We start from the raw sequence: 13,460 nt of genomic DNA on the forward strand, positions 1-13,460 counted from the left end.
ATTTTTACTCCCTCGTTTCAGTGGAATGACTTAGTGTAGATCGTTAATCTCAAGATCTACAGGGCCCGGTATTCGGCAGATAATTTTGCATACAATTTTTCAGGCGAAATTTTACTGCAGAATTCTCTTGTTTTTATTTTAGATATGTATTTGGACGAATGTCTTTCGCCGAAATAGCTCAGTTGGGAGAGCGTTAGACTGAAGATCTAAAGGTCCCTGGTTCGATCCCGGGTTTCGGCAGGGTATGTTTCGCGACATAATTCCGAATTTTAGCGAAATCTTTACTGTAGAGAATTTATTTCCCATTTATTATTTCAGATATTTATTTTTACTCCCTCGTTTCAGTGGAATGACTTAGTGTAGATCGTTAATCTCAAGATCTACAGGGCCCGGTATTCGGCAGATAATTTTGCATACACTTTTTCAGGCGAATTTTTACTGCAGAATTCTCTAGTTTTTATTTTAGATATGTATTTGGACGAATGTCTTTCGCCGAAATAGCTCAGTTGGGAGAGCGTTAGACTGAAGATCTAAAGGTCCCTGGTTCGATCCCGGGTTTCGGCAGGGTATGTTTCGCGACATTATTCCGAATTTTAGCGAAATCTTTACTGTAGAGAATTTCCTATTTATTATTTGAGATATTTATTTTTACTCCCTCGTTTCAGTGGAATGACTTAGTGTAGATCGTTAATCTCAAGATCTAGAGACCCGGTATTCGGCAGATAACTTTTGCATACAATTTTTCAGACGCATTTTTACTGCAGAATTCTCTTGTTTTTATTCTAGATATATATTAGGACGACTGTCTTGCGCCGAAGTAGCTCTGTTGGGAGAACGTTAGGCAGAAAATCTGGAAGTCCCTGGTTCGATCCCGGGTTTCGATAGGGTATATTTCGCGACATAATTTATAATTTTAGCGAAATCTTGACTGTAGAGAATTTATTTCCTATTTATTATTTCAGATATTTCTTTGTACTCCCTCCTTTCAGTGGAATCACTTAGTGGAGAGCGTTAATCTGAAGATCTACAGGTCCCGGTATTCGGCAGATAACTTTTGCATACAATTTTTCAGGCGAAATTTTACTGCAGAATTCTCTTGTTTTTATTTTAGATATGTATTTGGACGAATGTCTTTCGCCGAAATAGCTCAGTTGGGAGAGCGTTAGACTGAAGATCTAAAGGTCCCTGGTTCGATCCCGGGTTTCGGCAGGGTATGTTTCGCGACATAATTCCGAATTTTAGCGAAATCTTTACTGTAGAGAATTTATTTCCCATTTATTATTTCAGATATTTATTTTTACTCCCTCGTTTCAGTGGAATGACTTAGTGTAGATCGTTAATCTGAAGATCTACAGGTCCCGGTATTCGGCAGATAACTTTTGCATACAATTTTTGAGGGGAATTTTTACTGCAGAATTCTCTTGTTTTTATTTTAAACATGTATTTGGACGAACGTCTTTCGCCGAAATAGCTCAGTTGGGAGAGCGTTAGACTGAAGATCTAAAGGTCCCTGGTTCGATCCCGGGTTTCGGCAGGGTATGTTTCGCGACATTATTCCGAATTTTAGCGAAATCTTTACTGTAGAGAATTTCCTATTTATTATTTCAGATATTCATTTTTACTCCCTCGTTTCAGTGGAATGACTTAGTGTAGATCGTTAATCTGAAGATCTACAGGGCCCGGTATTCGGCAGATAACTTTTGCATACAATTTTTCAGACGCATTTTTACTGCAGAATTCTCTTGTTTTTATTTTAGATATGTATTTGGACGGATGTCTTTCTCCGAAACAGCTCAGTTGAGAGAGCGTTAGACTGAGATCTGAAGGTCCTTGGTTCGAACCCGGGTTTCGGCAGGATATATTTCGCGACTTAATTCCGAATTTTAGCGAAGTCTTTACTTTAGATAATTTATTTCTCATTTATTATTTCAGATATTTATTTTTACTCCCTCGTTTATGCGGAATGACTTAGTGTAGATCGTTAATCTGCAGATCTACAGGGCCCGGTATTCGGCAGATAACTTTTGCATACACTTTTTCAGGCGAATTTTTACTGCAGAATACTCTTGTTTTTATTTTAGATATGTATTTGTACGAATGTCTTTCGCCGAAACAGCTCAGTTGTGAGAGCGTTAGACTGAGATCTAAAGGTCCCGGGTTTCGGCAGGGTATGTTTCTCGAGATAATTCCGAATTTTAGCGAAATCTTTACTGTAGAGAATTTATTTCCTATTTATTATTTCAGATATTTCTTTGTACTCCCTCCTTAAAGTGGAATCACTTAGTGGAGAGCGTTAATCTGAAGATCTACAGGTCCTGGTATTCGGCAGATAACTTTTGTATACACTTTTTCAGGCGAATTTTTACTGCAGAATTCTCTTGTGTTTATTTTAGATATATATTTGGATGAATGTCTTTCGCCGAAATAGCTCAGTTGGGAGAGCGTTAGACTGAAGATCTAAAGGTCCCGGGTTTCGGCAGGGTATGTTTCGCGACATAATTCCGAATTTTAGCGAAATCTTTACTGTAGAGAATTTCCTATTTATTATTTCAGATATTCATTTTTACTCCCTCGTTTCAGTGGAATGACTTAGTGTAGATCGTTAATCTCAAGATCTACAGGGCCCGGTATTCGGCAGATAATTTTGCATACAATTTTTCAGGCGAAATTTTACTGCAGAATTCTCTTGTTTTTATTTTAGATATGTATTTGGACGAATGTCTTTCGCCGAAATAGCTCAGTTGGGAGAGCGTTAGACTGAAGATCTAAAGGTCCCTGGTTCGATCCCGGGTTTCGGCAGGGTATGTTTCGCGACATAATTCCGAATTTTAGCGAAATCTTTACTGTAGAGAATTTATTTCCCATTTATTATTTCAGATATTTATTTTTACTCCCTCGTTTCAGTGGAATGACTTAGTGTAGATCGTTAATCTCAAGATCTACAGGGCCCGGTATTCGGCAGATAATTTTGCATACACTTTTTCAGGCGAATTTTTACTGCAGAATTCTCTAGTTTTTATTTTAGATATGTATTTGGACGAATGTCTTTCGCCGAAATAGCTCAGTTGGGAGAGCGTTAGACTGAAGATCTAAAGGTCCCTGGTTCGATCCCGGGTTTCGGCAGGGTATGTTTCGCGACATTATTCCGAATTTTAGCGAAATCTTTACTGTAGAGAATTTCCTATTTATTATTTGAGATATTTATTTTTACTCCCTCGTTTCAGTGGAATGACTTAGTGTAGATCGTTAATCTCAAGATCTAGAGACCCGGTATTCGGCAGATAACTTTTGCATACAATTTTTCAGACGCATTTTTACTGAAGAATTCTCTTTTTTTTATTCTAGATATATATTTTGACGACTCTCTTTCGCCGAAGTAGCTCAGTTGGGAAAACGTTAGGCTGTAGATCAGAAGGTCCCTGGTTCGATCCCGGGTTTCGGCAGCGTATATTTCGCGACATTATTCCGAATTTTAGCGAAATCTTTACTGTAGAGAATTTCCTATATATTATTTCAGATATTTATTTTTACTCCCTCGTTTCAGTGGAATGACTTAGTGTAGATCGTTAATCTGAAGATCTACAGGGCCCATTATTCGGCAGATAACTTTTGCATACAATTTTTCAGACGCATTTTTACTGCAGAATTCTCTTGTTTTTATTCTAGATATATATTAGGACGGCTGTCTTGCGCCGAAGTAGTTCATTTGGGAGAACGTTAGGCTGAAGATCTGAAGGTCCCGGGTTTCGATAGGGTATATTTCGCGACATAATTTATAATTTTAGCGAAATCTTTACTGTAGAGAATTTATTTCCTATTTATTATTTCAGATATTTCTTTGTACTCCCTCCTTTCAGTGGAATCACTTAGTGGAGAGCGTTAATCTGAAGATCTACAGGTCCCGGTATTCGGCAGATAACTTTTGCATACAATTTTTCAGGCGAATTTTTACTGCAGAATTCTCTTGTTTTTATTTTAGATATGTATTTGGACGGATGTCTTTCTCCGAAATTGCTCAGTTGGGAGAGCGTTAGATTGAAGATCTAAAGGTGCCTGGTTCGATCCCGGTTTTCGGCAGGGTATGTTTCGCGACGTAATTTCGAATTTTAGCGAAATCTTTACTGTAGAGAATTTATTTCCCATTTATTATTACAGATATTTCTTTGTACTTCCTCCTTTCAGTGGAATCACTTAGTGTAGATCGTTAATCTGCAGGTCCCGGTATTCGGCAGATAACTTTTGCATACACTTTTTCAGGCGAATTTTTACTGCAGAATTCTCTTGTTTTTATTTTAGACATGTATTTGGACAAATGTCTTTTGCCGAAATAGCTCAGTTGGGAGAGCGTTAGACTGAAGATCTGAAGGTCCCTGGTTCGATCCCGGGTTTCGGCAGGGTATATTTCGCGACTTAATTCCCAATTTTAGCGAAATCTTTACTGTAGAGAATTTCCTATTTATTATTTCAGATATTTATTTTTACTCCCTCGTTTCAGTGGAATGACTTAGTGTAGATCGTTAATCTCAAGATCTACAGACCTGGTATTCGGCAGATAATTTTGCATACACTTTTTCAGGCAAATTTTTACTGCAGAATTCTCTAGTTTTTATTTTAGACATGTATTTGGACGAACGTCTTTCGCCGAAATAGCTCAGTTGGGAGAGCGTTAGACTGAAGATCTAAAGGTCCCTGGTTCGATCCCGGGTTAAGGCAGGGTATGTTTCGCGTCATAATTCCGAATTTTAGCGAAATCTTTACTGTAGAGTATTTCCTATTTATTATTTCAGATATTTATTTTTACTCCCTCGTTTCAGTGGAATGACTTAGTGTAGATCGTTAATCTGAAGATCTACAGGGCCCGGTATTCGGCAGATAACTTTTGCATACAATTTTTCAGACGCATTTTTACTGCAGAATTCTCTTGTTTTTATTCTAGATATATATTAGGACGACTGTCTTGCGCCGAAGTAGCTCTGTTGGGAGAACGTTAGGCAGAAAATCTGGAAGTCCCTGGTTCGATCCCGGGTTTCGATAGGGTATATTTCGCGACATAATTTATAATTTTAGCGAAATCTTGACTGTAGAGAATTTATTTCCCATTTATTATTTCAGATATTTATTTTTACTCCCTCGTTTCAGTGGAATGACTTAGTGTAGATCGTTAATCTGAAGATCTACAGGTCCCGGTATTCGGCAGATAACTTTTGCATACAATTTTTGAGGGGAATTTTTACTGCAGAATTCTCTTGTTTTTATTTTAAACATGTATTTGGACGAACGTCTTTCGCCGAAATAGCTCAGTTGGGAGAGCGTTAGACTGAAGATCTAAAGGTCCCTGGTTCGATCCCGGGTTTCGGCAGGGTATGTTTCGCGACATTATTCCGAATTTTAGCGAAATCTTTACTGTAGAGAATTTCCTATTTATTATTTCAGATATTCATTTTTACTCCCTCGTTTCAGTGGAATGACTTAGTGTAGATCGTTAATCTGAAGATCTACAGGGCCCATTATTCGGCAGATAACTTTTGCATACAATTTTTCAGACGCATTTTTACTGCAGAATTCTCTTGTTTTTATTCTAGATATATATTAGGACGACTGTCTTGCGCCGAAGTAGCTCTGTTGGGAGAACGTTAGGCAGAAAATCTGGAAGTCCCTGGTTCGATCCCGGGTTTCGATAGGGTATATTTCGCGACATAATTTATAATTTTAGCGAAATCTTGACTGTAGAGAATTTATTTCCTATTTATTATTTCAGATATTTCTTTGTACTCCCTCCTTTCAGTGGAATCACTTAGTGGAGAGCGTTAATCTGAAGATCTACAGGTCCCGGTATTCGGCAGATAACTTTTGCATACAATTTTTGAGGCGAAATTTTACTGCAGAATTCTCTTGTTTTTATTTTATATATGTATTTGGACGAATGTCTTTCGCCGAAATAGCTCAGTTGGGAGAGCGTTAGACTGAAGATCTAAAGATCCCGGGTTTCGGCAGGGTATGTTTCGCGACATAATTCCGAATTTTAGCGAAATCTTTACTGTAGAGAATTTATTTCCCATTTATTATTTCAGATATTTATTTTTACTCCCTCGTTTCAGTGGAATGACTTAGTGTAGATCGTTAATCTGAAGATCTACAGGGCCCGGTATTCGGCAGATAACTTTTGCATACAATTTTTCAGACGCATTTTTACTGCAGAATTCTCTTGTTTTTATTTTAGATATGTATTTGGACGGATGTCTTTCTCCGAAACAGCTCAGTTGAGAGAGCGTTAGACTGAGATCTGAAGGTCCTTGGTTCGAACCCGGGTTTCGGCAGGATATATTTCGCGACTTAATTCCGAATTTTAGCGAAGTCTTTACTGTAGAGAATTTCCTATTTATTATTTGAGATATTTATTTTTACTCCCTCGTTTCAGTGGAATGACTTAGTGTAGATCGTTAATCTGCAGATCTACAGGTCCCGGTATTCGGCAGATAACTTTTGCATACACTTTTTCAGGCGAATTTTTACTGCAGAATACTCTTGTGTTTATTTTAGATATATATTTGGATGAATGTCTTTCGCCGAAATAGCTCAGTTGGGAGAGCGTTAGACTGAAGATCTAAAGGTCCCGGGTTTTGGCAGGGTATGTTTCGCGACATAATTCCGAATTTTAGCGAAATCTTTACTGTAGAGAATTTCCTATTTATTATTTCAGATATTCATTTTTACTCCCTCGTTTCAGTGGAATGACTTAGTGTAGATCGTTAATCTCAAGATCTACAGGGCCCGGTATTCGGCAGATAATTTTGCATACACTTTTTCAGGCGAATTTTTACTGCAGAATTCTCTAGTTTTTATTTTAGATATGTATTTGGACGAATGTCTTTCACCGAAATAGCTCTGTTGGGAGAGCGTTAGACTGAAGATCTAAAGGTCCCTGGTTCGATCCCGGGTTTCGGCCGGGTATGTTTCGCGACATTATTCCGAATTTTAGCGAAATCTTTACTGTAGAGAATTTCCTATTTATTATTTGAGATATTTATTTTTACTCCCTCGTTTCAGTGGAATGACTTAGTGTAGATCGTTAATCTCAAGATCTACAGACCCGGTATTCGGCAGATAACTTTTGCATACAATTTTTCAGACGCATTTTTACTGAAGAATTCTCTTTTTTTTATTCTAGATATATATTTTGACGACTCTCTTTCGCCGAAGTAGCTCAGTTGGGAAAACGTTAGGCTGTAGATCAGAAGGTCCCTGGTTCGATCCCGGGTTTCGGCAGCGTATATTTCGCGACATTATTCCAAATTTTAGCGAAATCTTTACTGTAGAGAATTTCCTATATATTATTTCAGATATTTATTTTTACTCCCTCGTTTCAGTGGAATGACTTAGTGTAGATCGTTAATCTGAAGATCTACAGGGCCCATTATTCGGCAGATAACTTTTGCATACAATTTTTCAGACGCATTTTTACTGCAGAATTCTCTTGTTTTTATTCTAGATATATATTAGGACGACTGTCTTGCGCCGAAGTAGTTCATTTGGGAGAACGTTAGGCTGAAGATCTGAAGGTCCCGGGTTTCGATAGGGTATATTTCGCGACATAATTTATAATTTTAGCGAAATCTTTACTGTAGAGAATTTATTTCCTATTTATTATTTCAGATATTTCTTTGTACTCCCTCCTTTCAGTGGAATCACTTAGTGGAGAGCGTTAATCTGAAGATCTACAGGTCCCGGTATTCGGCAGATAACTTTTGCATACAATTTTTCAGGCGAATTTTTACTGCAGAATTCTCTTGTTTTTATTTTAGATATGTATTTGGACGGATGTCTTTCTCCGAAATTGCTCAGTTGGGAGAGCGTTAGATTGAAGATCTAAAGGTGCCTGGTTCGATCCCGGTTTTCGGCAGGGTATGTTTCGCGACGTAATTTCGAATTTTAGCGAAATCTTTACTGTAGAGAATTTATTTCCCATTTATTATTACAGATATTTCTTTGTACTTCCTCCTTTCAGTGGAATCACTTAGTGTAGATCGTTAATCTGCAGGTCCCGGTATTCGGCAGATAACTTTTGCATACACTTTTTCAGGCGAATTTTTACTGCAGAATTCTCTTGTTTTTATTTTAGATATGTATTTGGACAAATGTCTTTTGCCGAAATAGCTCAGTTGGGAGAGCGTTAGACTGAAGATCTGAAGGTCCCTGGTTCGATCCCGGGTTTCGGCAGCGTATATTTCGCGACTTAATTCCCAATTTTAGCGAAATCTTTACTGTAGAGAATTTCCTATTTATTATTTCAGATATTTATTTTTACTCCCTCGTTTATGCGGAATGACTTAGTGTAGATCGTTAATCTGCAGATCTACAGGTCCCGGTATTCGTTAGATAATTTTGCATACACTTTTTCAGACGCATTTTTACTGCAGAATTCTCTTGTTTTTATTTTAGATATGTATTTGGACGAATGTCTTTCGCCGAAACAGCTCAGTTGAGAGAGCGTTAGACTGAGATCTAAAGGTCCCGTGTTTCGGCAGGGTATGTTTCGCGAGATAATTCCGAATTTTAGCGAAATCTTTACTGTAGAGAATTTATTTCCTATTTATTATTTCAGATATTTCTTTGTACTCCCTCCTTAAAGTGGAATCACTTAGTGGAGAGCGTTAATCTGCAGATCTACCGGTCCCGGTATTCGGCAGCTAACTTTTGCATACACTTTTTCAGGCGAATTTTTACTGCAGAATTCTCTTGTTTTTATTTTGGGTATGTATTTGGACAATCGTCTTTCGCCGAAATAGCTCAGTTGGGAGAGCGTTAGACTGAAGATCTAAAGGTACCTGGTTCGATCCCGGGTTTCGGCAGGGTATATTTCGCGACTTAATTCCGAATTTTAGCGAAGTCTTTACTTTAGATAATTTATTTCCCATTTATTATTTCAGATATTTATTTTTACTCCCTCGTTTATGCGGAATGACTTAGTGTAGATCGTTAATCTGCAGATCTACAGGTCCCGGTATTCGGCAGATAACATTTGCATACACTTTTTCAGGCGAATTTTTACTGCAGAATTCTCTTGTTTTTATTTTAGATATGTATTTGTACGAATGTCTTTCGCCGAAACAGCTCAGTTGAGAGAGCGTTAGACTGAGATCTAAAGGTCCCGGGTTTCGGCAGGGTATGTTTCGCGAGATAATTCCGAATTTTAGCGAAATCTTTACTGTAGAGAATTTATTTCCTATTTATTATTTCAGATATTTCTTTGTACTCCCTCCTTAAAGTGGAATCACTTAGTGGAGAGCGTTAATCTGAAGATCTACAGGTCCCGGTATTCGGCAGATAACTTTTGCATACACTTTTTCAGGCGAATTTTTACTGCAGAATTCTCTTGTGTTTATTTTAGATATATATTTGGATGAATGTCTTTCGCCGAAATAGCTCAGTTGGGAGAGCGTTAGACTGAAGATCTAAAGGTTCCGGGTTTCGGCAGGGTATGTTTCGCGACATAATTCCGAATTCTAGCGAAATCTTTACTGTAGAGAATTTCCTATTTATTATTTCAGATATTCATTTTTACTCCCTCGTTTCAGTGGAATGACTTAGTGTAGATCGTTAATCTCAAGATCTACAGGGCCCGGTATTCGGCAGATAATTTTGCATACACTTTTTCAGGCGAATTTTTACTGCAGAATTCTCTTATTTTTATTTTAGATATGTATTTGGACGAATGTCTTTCGCCGAAATAGCTCAGTTGGGAGAGCGTTAGACTGAAGATCTAAAGGTCTCTGGTTCGATCCCGGGTTTCGGCAGGGTATGTTTCGCGACGTTATTCCGAACTTTAGCGAAATCTTTACTGTAGAGAATTTATTTCTCATTTATTATTACATATATTTCTTTGTACTCCCTCCTTTCAGTGGAATCACTTAGTGTAGATCGTTAATCTGCAGATCTACAGGTCCCGGTATTCGGCAGATAATTTTGCATACAATTTTTCAGACGCATTTTTACTGCAGAATTCTCTTGTTTTTATTTTAGATATGTATTTGGACGAATGTCTTCCGCCGAAATAGCTCTGTTGGGAGAGCGTTAGACTGAAGATCTAAAGGTCCCGGGTTTCGGCAGGGTATGTTTCGCGACATAATTCCGAATTTTAGCGAAATCTTTACTGTAGAGAATTTATTTCCTATTTATTATTTCAGATATTTCTTTGTACTCCCTCCTTTCAGTGGAATCACTTAGTGGAGAGCGTTAATCTGCAGATCTACCGGTCCCGGTATTCGGCAGCTAACTTTTGCATACACTTTTTCAGGCGAATTTTTACTGCAGAATTCTCTTGTTTTTATTTTGGGTATGTATTTGGACAATCGTCTTTCGCCGAAATAGCTCAGTTGGGAGAGCGTTAGACTGAAGATCTAAAGGTACCTGGTTCGATCCCGGGTTTCGGCAGGGTATATTTCGCGACTTAATTCCGAATTTTAGCGAAGTCTTTACTGAAGAGAATTTATTTCCCATTTATTATTTCAGATATTTATTTTTACTCCCTCGTTTCAGTGGAATGACTTAGTGTAGATCGTCATTCTGAAGATCTACAGGTCCCGGTATTCGGCAGATAACTTTTGCATACAATTTTTCAGACGCATTTTTACTGCGGAATTCTCTTGTTTTTATTCTAGATATATATTTGGATGAGTGTCGTTCGCCGAAATAGCTCAGTTGGGAGAGCGTTAGACTGAAGTTCTAAAGGTCTCTGGTTCGATCCCGGGTTTCGGCAGTGTATGTTTTGCGACCATGCTCCGAATTTAAGCGAATTCTTTACTGTAGAGAATTTCCTATTTATTATTTCAGACATTTATTTTTACTCCCTCGTTTCAGTGGAATTATTTAGTGTAGATCGTTAATCTGAAGATCTACAGGTCCCGGTATTCGGCAGATAACTTTTGCATACAATTTTTCAGATGCATATTTACTGCAGAATTCTCTTTTTTTTATTCTAGATATATATTAGGACGACTGTCTTACGCCGAAGTAGCTCGGTTGGGAGAACGTTAGGCTGAAGGTCCCTGGTTCGATCCCGGGTTTCGATAGGGTTTATTTCGCGACATGATTTATAATTTTAGCGAAATCTTTACTATAGAGAATTTATTTCCTATTTATTATTTCAGATATTTCTTTGTACTCCCTCCTTTCAGTGGAATCACTTAATGGAGAGCGTTAATCTGAAGATCTACAGGTCCCGGTATTCGGCAGATAACTTTTGCATACAATTTTTCAGACGCATTTTTACTGCAGAATTCTCTTGTTTTTATTCTAGATATATATTTGGACGAGTGTCGTTCGCAGAAATAACTCAGTTGGGAGAACGTTAGACGGAAGATCTTAACGTCACTGGTTCGATCCCGGGTTTCGGCAGCGTATATTTGGCGACATAATTCCGAATTTTAGCGAAATTTTTACTGTAGAGAATTTCCTATATATTATTTCAGATATTTATTTTTACTCCCTCGTTTCAGTGGAATGACTTAGTGTAGATCGTTAATCTGAAGATCTACAGGTCCCGGTATTCGGCAGTAACTTTTGCATACAATTTTTCAGGTGAATTTTTACTGCAGATTTCTCTTGTTTTTATCTTAGATATGTATTTGGACGAATGTCTTTCGCCGAAATAGCTCAGTTGGGAGAGCGTTAGACTGAAAATCTAAAGGTCCCTGGTTCGATCCCGGGTTTCGGCAGGGTATGTTTCGCGACATAATTCCGAATTTTAGCGAAATCTTTACTGTAGAGAATTTATTTCCCATTTATTATTACAGATATTTCTTTGTACTCCCTTCTTTCAGTGGAATCACTTAGTGGAGAGCATTAATCTGAAGATCTACAGGTCCCGGTATTCGGCAGATAACTTTTGCATACAATTTTTCAGACGCATTTTTACTGCAGAATTCTCTTGTTTTGATTCTAGATATAGATAGCTCAGTTGGGAGAGCGTTAGACTGAAAATCTAAAGGTCCCTGGTTCGATCCCGGGTTTCGGCAGGGTATATTTCGCGACATAATTCCGAATTTTAGCGAAATTTTTACTGTAGAGAATTTCCTATATATTATTTCAGATATTTATTTTTAATCCTCGTTTCAGTGGAATGACTTAGTGTAGATCGTAAATCTCAAGATCTACAGGGCCCGGTATTCGGCAGATAACTTTTGCATACAATTTTTCAGACGCATTTTTACTGCAGAATTCTCTTGTTTTTATTCTAGATATATATTTTGACGACTGTCTTTCGCCGAAGTAGCTCAGATGGGAGAACGTTAGGCTGAAGATCTGAAGGTCCCTGGTTCGTTCCCGGGTTTCGGAAGGGTATATTTCGCGACATAATTCCGAATTATAGCGGAATCTTTACTGTAGAGAATTTACTTCCTATATATTATTTCAGATATTTCTTTGTACTCCCTCCTTTCAGTGGAATCACTTTGTGGAGAGCATTAATCTGTAGATCTACAGGTCCCGGTATTCGGCTGATAAGTTTTGCATACAATTTTTCAGACACATTTTTACTGCAGAATTCTCTTGTTTTTATTCTAGATATATATTTGGACGAATGTCTTTCGCCGAAATAGCTCAGTTGGGAGAGCGTTAGACTGAAGATCTAAAGGTCCCTGGTTTGATCCCGGGTTTCGGCAGCGTATGTTTCGCGACATAATTCCGAATTTTAGCGAAATCTTTACTGTAGAGAATTTCCTATATATTATTTCAGATATTTATTTTTAATCCTCGTTTCAGTGGAATGACTTAGTGTAGATCGTTAATCTCAAGATCTACAGGGCCCGGTATTCGGCAGATAACTTTTGCATACAATTTTTCAGACGCATTTTTACTGCAGAATTCTCTTGTTTTTATTCTAGATATATATTTTGACGACTGTCTTTCGCCGAAGTAGCTCAGATGGGAGAACGTTAGGCTGAAGATCTGAAGGTCCCTGGTTCGTTCCCGGGTTTCGGAAGGGTATATTTCGCGACATAATTCCGAATTATAGCGAAATCTTTACTGTAGAGAATTTCCTATTTATTATTTCAGATATTTCTTTGTACTCCCTCCTTTCAGTGGAATCACTTAGTGGAGAGCGTTAATCTGCAGATCTACAGGTCCCGGTATTCGGCAGATAACTTTTGCATACAATTTTTCAGGCGAATTTTTACTGCAGAATTCTCTTGTTTTTATTTTAGATATGTATTGGGACGAATGTCTTTCGCGGAAATAGCTAAGTTGGGAGAGCGTTAGACTGAAGCTCTAAAGGTCCCTGGTTCGATCCCGGGTTTCGGCAGGGTATGTTTCGCGACGTAATTCCGAATATTAGCGAAATCTTTACTTTAGAGAATTTCCTATTTATTATTTCAGATATTTATTTTTACTCCGTCGTTTCAGTGGAATCACTTAGTGTAGATCGTTAATCTGTAGATCTACAGGTCCCGGTATTCGGCAGA

At 37.9% G+C, this 13,460-nt stretch overlaps 20 non-coding genes across 20 annotated transcripts; all 20 read left to right on the top strand.

Moving 5' to 3' along the window:
• The first annotated feature begins 167 nt into the window (after positions 1 to 167).
• On the top strand, positions 168 to 240 carry TRNAF-GAA (transfer RNA phenylalanine (anticodon GAA)). The gene has a single exon. It is a non-coding gene; the product is annotated as a tRNA-Phe (tRNA).
• Positions 241 to 491: 251 nt separating this feature from the next.
• Positions 492 to 564, top strand: TRNAF-GAA (transfer RNA phenylalanine (anticodon GAA)). The gene has a single exon. It is a non-coding gene; the product is annotated as a tRNA-Phe (tRNA).
• Positions 565 to 1,136: 572 nt separating this feature from the next.
• TRNAF-GAA (transfer RNA phenylalanine (anticodon GAA)) lies at positions 1,137 to 1,209 on the top strand. The gene has a single exon. It is a non-coding gene; the product is annotated as a tRNA-Phe (tRNA).
• Positions 1,210 to 1,461: 252 nt separating this feature from the next.
• Positions 1,462 to 1,534, top strand: TRNAF-GAA (transfer RNA phenylalanine (anticodon GAA)). Its single transcript has one exon. It is a non-coding gene; the product is annotated as a tRNA-Phe (tRNA).
• A 1,192-nt stretch (positions 1,535 to 2,726) lies between these two features.
• TRNAF-GAA (transfer RNA phenylalanine (anticodon GAA)) lies at positions 2,727 to 2,799 on the top strand. Its single transcript has one exon. It is a non-coding gene; the product is annotated as a tRNA-Phe (tRNA).
• Positions 2,800 to 3,050: 251 nt separating this feature from the next.
• On the top strand, positions 3,051 to 3,123 carry TRNAF-GAA (transfer RNA phenylalanine (anticodon GAA)). The gene has a single exon. It is a non-coding gene; the product is annotated as a tRNA-Phe (tRNA).
• Positions 3,124 to 4,004: 881 nt separating this feature from the next.
• TRNAF-GAA (transfer RNA phenylalanine (anticodon GAA)) lies at positions 4,005 to 4,077 on the top strand. The gene has a single exon. It is a non-coding gene; the product is annotated as a tRNA-Phe (tRNA).
• A 244-nt stretch (positions 4,078 to 4,321) lies between these two features.
• Positions 4,322 to 4,394, top strand: TRNAF-GAA (transfer RNA phenylalanine (anticodon GAA)). Its single transcript has one exon. It is a non-coding gene; the product is annotated as a tRNA-Phe (tRNA).
• Positions 4,395 to 4,640: 246 nt separating this feature from the next.
• TRNAF-GAA (transfer RNA phenylalanine (anticodon GAA)) lies at positions 4,641 to 4,713 on the top strand. The gene has a single exon. It is a non-coding gene; the product is annotated as a tRNA-Phe (tRNA).
• Positions 4,714 to 5,286: 573 nt separating this feature from the next.
• TRNAF-GAA (transfer RNA phenylalanine (anticodon GAA)) lies at positions 5,287 to 5,359 on the top strand. The gene has a single exon. It is a non-coding gene; the product is annotated as a tRNA-Phe (tRNA).
• Positions 5,360 to 6,873: 1,514 nt separating this feature from the next.
• TRNAF-GAA (transfer RNA phenylalanine (anticodon GAA)) lies at positions 6,874 to 6,946 on the top strand. Its single transcript has one exon. It is a non-coding gene; the product is annotated as a tRNA-Phe (tRNA).
• An 881-nt stretch (positions 6,947 to 7,827) lies between these two features.
• On the top strand, positions 7,828 to 7,900 carry TRNAF-GAA (transfer RNA phenylalanine (anticodon GAA)). Its single transcript has one exon. It is a non-coding gene; the product is annotated as a tRNA-Phe (tRNA).
• Positions 7,901 to 8,144: 244 nt separating this feature from the next.
• On the top strand, positions 8,145 to 8,217 carry TRNAF-GAA (transfer RNA phenylalanine (anticodon GAA)). Its single transcript has one exon. It is a non-coding gene; the product is annotated as a tRNA-Phe (tRNA).
• Positions 8,218 to 8,776: 559 nt separating this feature from the next.
• TRNAF-GAA (transfer RNA phenylalanine (anticodon GAA)) lies at positions 8,777 to 8,849 on the top strand. The gene has a single exon. It is a non-coding gene; the product is annotated as a tRNA-Phe (tRNA).
• Positions 8,850 to 9,721: 872 nt separating this feature from the next.
• Positions 9,722 to 9,794, top strand: TRNAF-GAA (transfer RNA phenylalanine (anticodon GAA)). The gene has a single exon. It is a non-coding gene; the product is annotated as a tRNA-Phe (tRNA).
• A 564-nt stretch (positions 9,795 to 10,358) lies between these two features.
• Positions 10,359 to 10,431, top strand: TRNAF-GAA (transfer RNA phenylalanine (anticodon GAA)). The gene has a single exon. It is a non-coding gene; the product is annotated as a tRNA-Phe (tRNA).
• A 252-nt stretch (positions 10,432 to 10,683) lies between these two features.
• On the top strand, positions 10,684 to 10,756 carry TRNAF-GAA (transfer RNA phenylalanine (anticodon GAA)). Its single transcript has one exon. It is a non-coding gene; the product is annotated as a tRNA-Phe (tRNA).
• Positions 10,757 to 11,641: 885 nt separating this feature from the next.
• TRNAF-GAA (transfer RNA phenylalanine (anticodon GAA)) lies at positions 11,642 to 11,714 on the top strand. Its single transcript has one exon. It is a non-coding gene; the product is annotated as a tRNA-Phe (tRNA).
• An 872-nt stretch (positions 11,715 to 12,586) lies between these two features.
• On the top strand, positions 12,587 to 12,659 carry TRNAF-GAA (transfer RNA phenylalanine (anticodon GAA)). The gene has a single exon. It is a non-coding gene; the product is annotated as a tRNA-Phe (tRNA).
• A 568-nt stretch (positions 12,660 to 13,227) lies between these two features.
• TRNAF-GAA (transfer RNA phenylalanine (anticodon GAA)) lies at positions 13,228 to 13,300 on the top strand. The gene has a single exon. It is a non-coding gene; the product is annotated as a tRNA-Phe (tRNA).
• The last annotated feature ends 160 nt before the right edge of the window (positions 13,301 to 13,460 follow it).

This window comes from Pholcus phalangioides, unplaced genomic scaffold, assembly GCF_987345545.1.
Source record: "Pholcus phalangioides strain wild (caught in Gottingen) unplaced genomic scaffold, Ppha-v1.0 ptg000017l_1, whole genome shotgun sequence".
In the NCBI taxonomy this organism is placed as follows: Eukaryota; Metazoa; Arthropoda; class Arachnida; order Araneae; family Pholcidae; genus Pholcus; species Pholcus phalangioides.